The sequence below is a fragment of the Corvus moneduloides genome, chromosome 1 (genome assembly GCF_009650955.1).
Source record: "Corvus moneduloides isolate bCorMon1 chromosome 1, bCorMon1.pri, whole genome shotgun sequence".
Taxonomy (NCBI): Eukaryota; Metazoa; Chordata; class Aves; order Passeriformes; family Corvidae; genus Corvus; species Corvus moneduloides.
In genome coordinates, this window is record NC_045476.1 from 120,527,023 (window position 1) to 120,535,243 (window position 8,221).

The 8,221-nt window shown below is 39.5% G+C and overlaps 1 long non-coding RNA gene across 2 annotated transcripts; it reads right to left on the minus strand.

Annotated features, from left to right (window-relative positions):
• Nucleotides 1-386: 386 nt before the first annotated feature.
• Nucleotides 387-7,997, minus strand: LOC116451447. 2 transcript variants are annotated; one of them, XR_004243197.1, is made up of 3 exons: nt 7,910-7,997; nt 7,475-7,554; nt 387-2,821 (listed from the first exon to the last, which is right to left on the minus strand). It is a non-coding gene; the product is annotated as an uncharacterized LOC116451447 (long non-coding RNA). The 2 variants fall into 2 exon arrangements; XR_004243196.1 differs by having other exon boundaries at nt 7,475-7,557.
• Nucleotides 7,998-8,221: the final 224 nt, after the last annotated feature.

The window sequence follows — 8,221 nt, forward strand, 5'->3', positions numbered from 1 at the left end:
TTAGATCTTACTTTAGTTTCAGACGATGCAGACCTGTGTATTGCAGACTCCAGAGAGATCTACTCCATACTATTCCTCAGGCTTATCTCCAAGTTACTGGTATCTGGGAAATTATTTAGTAGCACTTGTTACTTCCAAGACTCCTATTATTGTAGTTTCATTTGTGAAAGGTCACCATTCTCTGAATTATATTCAAGAGCTGTTTCAGCCTGTGTCTTATGTCTAATCTTGTCCCTTGTCCCAGGGTCACGCTGTTCCGCAGAGTGGTAGTCTTTTCGGTGAAAACAGTACTTATAAATCATTTCCAGAAAAGTGTGTATCAATTTCTCCCATAACAGGTTATTTCCAAACATCAGTGCTTAAATGCAATAAGTGGTCACAGTAGCTATAGCTGGAAAACATTTCCCCTGAACAGCTTTATTAGAATTCGGCATCTTCCCAAAAATGAATTTTTTTTGCTAGGAATCTCAGAAAACCATTGCCAAAAATGTATTTTGTAATACTTTTAGAGCCAAACTGGGATTAAATAGTAGTCAGGGAATGGTGCATCAAAACAGGAAGCTGGGTACAAGTTGACAAGGAAAGGATTGCTCTGCTGATTTTAGACTGGGTCACACTGTGAACTTGTTTTCCCCACCACCCTCCCCACCATGTGGAGCTGCTGAAGGAAAGTGTATCAGAAACAGGAGCACAGCACTGCGGTGCTGCTGACTGCTAACTGGCCAGAGGCAAGCACACATTTCTTTCAAACACTGCCCTGGAGGGAGGGATGTGTCTACACCCAGCTGGTCCTATGCCTTCACCCATGTCCCTGCTGCAGCCACAGGCAGGACCGTGTAGTGAAGGGGCTTCTGAGGAGAAAAAAAATTGGTGAAAGAAAGGTGGAAATCTGTCCTGGAGCAAAATTTAAGAAAGGTAAGGCAATGTAGTTGAAAAGAGGAAATTTGACAGTGTGGAAAGACACCAGGGTGAGGAAGGCGGCCAACAGCACATCATTCAATTCAAGGTTTAATTATTCTACAGTGCACCATGAGACATAACACTAATCATGGAGAGGGAAGGGCTGTCACCTTCCCAGCTTCTGTAGCTTCCTCAGTAAGCATGTGTTGTTTGTGACAGCAAACAATCAGTTGCTGCATATCAGCAGCAAAGCAAGCTCCATCAGCAGCAGTAAGTCAGCAGGGATGAAAGTCCCCCATGCAGGGGTCCATGGCTCACTTGCTGCACTGGGAATCAGGCCTATCTGCTAAGGCTCTAGGACTCTGTTAATTTTTTTTTACTGGAGGCTAAAGGTTTTCAGGATCTATTTGTGCCCAGGCTGAGGCAATACTAAGGGACATGGCTGGTCCCAGACTAGGCATCAGCTACTCTCTCTACCTAGAAATGGTTTGATTCTTCAATCTGTTCAATGGACAAATCCAGTTGCATAGATTTTTCTGTCACTCAGGGTAGTAATCTGCCTTAAAATTCAAATTTTCCCTCATAAAAGAACAATGAGTGGGACAGGTTGTTTACATTATAGTTTTCCTGTTCCTAGCAAATGAAGGTTCAGAAGTTATAGCGTGCAGGTGGAGCATTCTTTTTTTTAACCTACAAGCCAGTAATTAGCACCTTTGCTTCATGTTAGCATTCAGCATGTGGACCATATTGCTTCATCAAATGTCTGAGGGCCCATCTGGTTTTCATCAGCTGAACAGCACTATTTGACAATGAGGGAAAAAAGAGCAAGTTTTGTTAGCAGCAATAATAATCAGTTTGCCTTGCCTGCATCTCTTTCCCCACCCAACCTCTTCAGCAGCCATCTTCTCTTCTTCCCCCTTCCCAAAGAAAATAATGTGAATGACTCCAGTAACTTGTGTATAAATTAGTAATGTTCTGGTGTCATAGGAGAATAATACATGTTGACAATGGGGACTACCTCAGCTTCTCCACCTGGATTTGTGACTATAGGTGAGAGACTTTTCTTAGGAAAATCAAGGGTACTGCTTGAAGCAGTAGTTTGTAGTCCTCTTCAAGACTTCTGAAATGATCCTTTTCCCTAAGCATCTTCTTAATGCAGAAACTCTCTTTCTTAGGAGTTGGATTGTGTTTTTATCATTTTTTAAACGGAAAGAGACTCTGAACAGTTATGATACAGAAGCTATGCTGGCCTATGGAATCTTCTTGTAAGGGACTTTTGGGCTTTTAGCAATTAACTATGAATGCCATCCATATACTTCTAGCAACACTCATGCCAAAGATATCAGGTCTGTTTCCTCACAAGATTGACGCTCCTGAGCAGATGGATCTGGCCCATCCTATATTCCAGGTTTAAGAAAATGGTTCTCAGCTAGTTTAAACAGAAGGTTATGACCTTTTTCAACCCTACTCCCCTGCTCTCCATGCCTTCCTCATTTAGGCTGCTATGTCAAACACTGAGTGGGATTAATGATGGCAGATTACTGTGAGCATAAAGTTCAAGAGCTCAGCTGTTTATTTGTTTAAGAAAGTTGTTTTCTGAGTGTTTCTCTATATATCTAGCCACATGCTTAGACTGAAATACCCCAGCACAATCACTGGTTTGTACGAACATTGTTTTGACAGCAAAGAATGCTTGTAAACATCCAGGATGGGGAGGGGAAATATTCAGTGTCTTAGGACTCATTCCATTTTCATGTGGTTTGTTCTTCTGTCGGTGGTGTGGGAGGAAATTCCTGTCCAATATCTGAGGAGACACCGTGTGCGAAAGTACCTCGGCTCAGGTGTGTAGTGCCGGAACATAGCAGGAGGTTGGAGGCAGCTTCTGGCCATCATCTTCAGCAAATAAGCATGGAAGGCAGACCTAAATTCAAAACTTTCAGTTACAGGTCAAGAAGCAAAAACCAGAAGATGGTTGCGTCCCTATATTGTCCAGGAACCCTGCCTAATGTCATCGTTGACAAGCCAAGCAGTGGATTTACATAGTTGGCTGCATTTATCTGTTGTCCTGTCATTTCTCAAAAATGCTTGGTTTAGTTTCTCAGGAGTGAAATTTGCTGGAACTTTGCTTGGTCTTCTAACACCTAGCTGAAACAAAGCTGTTAATTAGCTGTGCACCCACAGTACCTATCTTTCACTTACAGGTGCAGCTAAGGTCAAGATTTGACTCATGAGCTGTAGATGCAAAGCTTTTGATATGTCTTGGGCAGCAGGAAAGCAAAATGATTCTTCCTTCAATCCAGCATTTTCCCTGGCTGGCCACTCAGATTTACTAAGTTTGATTTAACAACTTAGCTCTGCTTATACATTTTAGCTGTTAATCACAATTTATTAACAAAAGGAAGGAAAAAAACCCTGCCCAAATCACATTCAGGTGAATCTAACTGCTTTTCTAAACAGCCTTGCCCCTGACTATTTTGTTAAAAATTTGAAGCAAGGGTTCTGGGAAAGAGAATGGTCTTTAAATTATTGCTTCCTTTTTAAAGCTAGCCCCATGATACACACATCAATTTTTTATGAGAGAAGTTCCTTTGAAAATTATCTTCTTGTGTTTTCTTTCTTTCAAAATTTATTCTAACTGAGAATAAACTGATTTTTCATCATGACACTCATTTCTCCAGAGAATAGTATTGTTTTTCTTTTATTATTTTCTGGTTCAGTCCATTTAAGTCCTCCTCCTTCTCCACTTCCTTAGTGCTCTAAGCAGAATCAGAGGTTAGTTAAGGAAAGTTGTGTCTGAGTTGTGTCCAATTGAAAGCTTCTGACTCAAAAAAATCCCCAAAAAACAACCCAGAAAAAGGCAAACTACCCTCAAAACCCACCCTTGATTTCTTGTCCTTAATGGTTTAATTACCAGATTAGTTCTTTACAATTACAGCACTTGTTTCCTGTTTTCAAAGGCAAAAATCAGCCACTTAAGCATGACTAAAAAAAAAACCCCGTGTGCCTAAATTAGTTTGCCTAGTTAGAGCAATAACAGCCGTATCAGACTGCAGGTGTCACAGTACCCACACACACACATAGAGCAAACTTAAAAACAGGAGGCAGCCTTACTGAACCCAAAGGAATCTTTTTTAGCAGAGTTCATGCTTCTTAGCTCATGAGGTCAGGCTATAGAAAAGCAGCTGACACTATGATATTGAAGGCTCCAGTGGTTTTCCTGCAGGAATAGATGGATGACCTGGTTGTTTTATATTGCTGACTTTGTCCATTACAACAACAAAGTAGAAACTGGTTTTCCTCATGTGGGTTTCTTCTTAATGAAATTTGTTCCTTGTCATCAAACTTATTTGTATGTTTTTTTGCTCCCCTGATCTCATTTTTCTTAATAGTCTCTTAACTTCCTGACTTTACATTTTCAGTTGTCAGGATACAGTTCATCCAAGGCTAAAGTGTTCTGACACAACTCATGCCAAAAATAAAGGGAAAATGAAAGAATGTTTTAGACTTTATCTCTGTGCCCTATCATTTCGGTGCAGGGGTTAATTCCTTCTTAAGTTCCTCAAATTCAGAAGAATCATGAATGATCAGACATATTTTCAGATAATGAAGCTCAGGCCTACTATCAATGCTAGGTTTCAGCATTAGTGACTGAGTTCTGAGGTGTTTTGTGGGAGGTTATACTTAGGTTAATTCCCAGAATTTAATGCAAATATTTTGAGAGAGGAATCATATGTATATTTAAGAACAATCTTAATACAATTCCACCTATAGATGGATTATATTTGGTCTTCCATAATGGTTTTTTTCCCCCACAGGTAACTTTGTCTTCACGTCCTTAAAATTATCAGGATTAGAAATATAGACATTCATCCAACCTCACATCATTTTCTTACTGCTATGACCAGATCAGTCATTCAAACAACTCATCGTATAATTTAGGGATAACTTGAGTCTACTGTTTCCCCATTCTTTCTGCAGCCATACCACATATGTCATATGTGTAGACAGAAGAGCTTACCAAAAACTAAATCCCTTTTTTGAGAAAACAAAAACTACAAAAGAATAAAGTGCAACAGGAAAGAATATTTTGGAAGGCTTTTGTTATGTGATAGTAGCTTTTTAAAAAAAGTTGTGTCTTTTTTTTTACAGCCTGTTTATGACTGCAGAAGAACTGTAGAAGATGCTGACCAGTATACTTTTTTCCTGATAAGAGAGACTGCATCAGCATCAGAGAGACCAGAGAAACTGTTTTCCAGAAAACCCCATGCAGGAGTAATTTACCTGACTTACACAATTTCTGTGTATAATGTGCTTTAGGTATTACTTTTTTACTTAAAAGTCTTTCTTGCCCTGCCCCCCCCCCCCACTTCCTTTTTGCATGCCTTATGCATATCATAATTTGAAATAGTTTAATTTCTGAATTATCTAAGCATTCAAACAGATACAACGATGCAACTGAAATATTTTTTAGTAAGGGTAAAAAGGCAGCTGAAGTGGAAAACTTACCTAGCACTCCTGACTAGAATCAGGCTATGTATTCATACCTATACATGTTTGATTTCCTATTGTTTTAGAGTTGGTCTAGACCCATTTTAACAGCTAAACTCTCACAAGAAAGATGATTTCAGCAGAATTCTACTATTTCAGAATGGAGCGCTATTTCATTTTGCTTTAAGCTCAGTTGAGGCCACTGTCAGATTATTCCTCAGTTTGACTGTGATTTGCAAACCTGAAACCCTGATGCAAACCCAACCCAACAGCAGGTAAGGACATCCTGGTCTGTGTTCACTAAAAGCTCTGGTGACTTTGAATCCAGCTAAAGCCTTGTGGAGAAGAACGTGTATTGTTTTGGGTTAGCTACTTTTGAGCAGTTTCTCACATGTAGGCCACATCTGTCTAACTCATCAGCAGAAATGGGCATATCTGTGCCCAGGAAAAAACTGCTTTGAGATGTTCATGGAAAATCTAGGAAATCCCTGTCACTCCCTATTACTATTTGGCAATCACTTTCCCTGGGAACCTGCTTTTCCTGGAGCAGACAAGCTGTCAGCCCTGCAAGTGGTCTTTTTGTTTATGTATCTTTTCTGTTCCTCTGTTTACTTAAAGGGACAGAATTGTCAGCTCTTGTAAGGCTGGTCTGTATAACTGATGGCCTATCCACCTCAGACTTGCATCTTTTTATTTTAACTTCTTCTTTTTTTTTTTTTTAAAGAAGAGTCTTATCCAAACACGAGTGAAATGGGCAGATTTATGAAAGCGAAGAAGAGCAAAGTGGAAAAGGAAGTTTATGTTTTTTGTAGAGACTTGCTGCTGTGCAAATGCAGTGAAAGAATCTCTTGGCTGTTTGGGCGTTTGTATAACAGCTAGAGACGCAGAGCAATTAGATTTTCTAAGTATAAGCAAGAGAATCTGTTTTGTTTATACAGAAAAGTCCCCCAGAAGAGAGGCAGAAGCAAAGACATAAGTAATAAGCGCATATGTTTGGAAAGAGTATAATGTACTTATAAATATTATAGTGGCGTCGCTACGGTTAAGGGTCTGGCAAGATTTCTGTTGTAAACCCTTCTTGTCAGAGTTTCAGGAGAGAGCTGTAAAAATTCCAGGCTGCAGCTTGGCATGTGAGGGCTGAAGGCAGGAGCACAGGTTTCTCTCCTGCCCCTCAATCAGTTGTTACAAAACTGATTGTCAATAGGGAAGTGACATTAGGCAGAGCATTCACCTTTCTCTCTGAGAAACAGAGAGAAAGGTTTTTATTCCTGTCTTGCTGGAAAAGCTGGGATACTAAAAATGCACTGGGTCATCAGACTGTACTGCAGGAAGAAATGCCAGTGTGTTGAGGAATGGTAGATAGAAACAAGCTATGCAAATGAGCGACACCTTTCATTTTTGGATGCAGTCTACATGTCTCTAGATGTTTGATTACGTAAAGAGAAGATTGTACAAATTTTTAGGAAGGTGACTTCATAAAAAAATGCTGTGAAGGAATTAAAAAACAATTAATGATTTAGAACTAAACATTTCCTGAGGCTCTTCTTCATTTATTGGCTGCATGCTGTTGATAGTTGAACTTAATGACAAAAAGAAGCACCAAGATCTGTACTTAAGCTGCAGTCTGTAAGGCTGTGATGTTTTTGTGTATTAACTGGCAAATCTGGCACTGCTTACAAAGGCAAACTTAACTAAGAATAAAAAGGAATTCATCTGCAATAAATTTAGACTATCCAAATAACCAGTGAGAAAAATAATATTTCACATTTGGGCAGTGTATGTGCTCATTAAATTCAACAAAAATCTCATCAGAAAAAATCCATTCAGACAAACACCTTAGAATTCTGCACACAGTATCTGATCTTGGTCTTTACTGCACAGGAGCTGCAAATCTGCATCCAAAGGATCAAACTGAACTCTTAAAGGGATGGTGGATACATGTGCACTAAACATATTGATAGCTGTAATTACACAGGGATTTAGGGACCTAGTTTTGGGGTTAACATTTCATGTGAATGTCACTTGATCTGGTCTGCTTGGCTTATGTATATATTATGAACCATTACATTATCGTTGAAATTGTTACCTTTTGGTAGTGGCTAAAGAGGAATGAATTCTATTCAGGTATCAGGTTTTCAAAAGCAACGTCACAAGAGACATCTTGAACTACTAAGGCAGAAGAAAAGATCATCAAGACAATAAATCAGTAGGCTATGCAAAAAGTTTCAGTTGTGCCAAAAAAGATTGCAGGCTACAAAACGTGTTTTTACCATGACAGTTGCAAAGGACATTTAAGCAGAAAAATGGAATGCCTTTCACTAATCTTATTATAAATGGTTAGTCAGGCAAAAATCTGATTTGCTAAAGGCACTGTCCCTTTTCCTTCCTTGCCCACTGTATAAAGTCATTGCCTGTAGGCCAGCATTAGTACTGGGCAACCCCACCCAACTGAGTGATACAGGGTACAAGGCAGTGCTGGAATGGTCCCCTAGGATTCAATCTGGCTTCAAATAAATGTTACCTGGAGAAGTTCTGGTGCCTTCTGCGGTAGTCTGCCTCATTTGGAAGTAAGGAAGTCAAGATAAGTTGCTGTTGGCCTAAATATCCCATTGAAGTGATATTGGGAGTCTGACTTAAATACTGAAAATGTGGAGCCAAGACTGACTGTCCAATCGAAACGAAATCTGTATTGCAAAACACTGGGGCATGTGGAAATAAAGTGCAAAGTAGGACATAATAAAGCTGTTGATTTTAATACTGATCCTTATGGATTAGTTGCTTTGTTTCTGCCTGTTCAAGTAAAGTGGCTTGAGGGAAGAGTCTGATCTTTCCT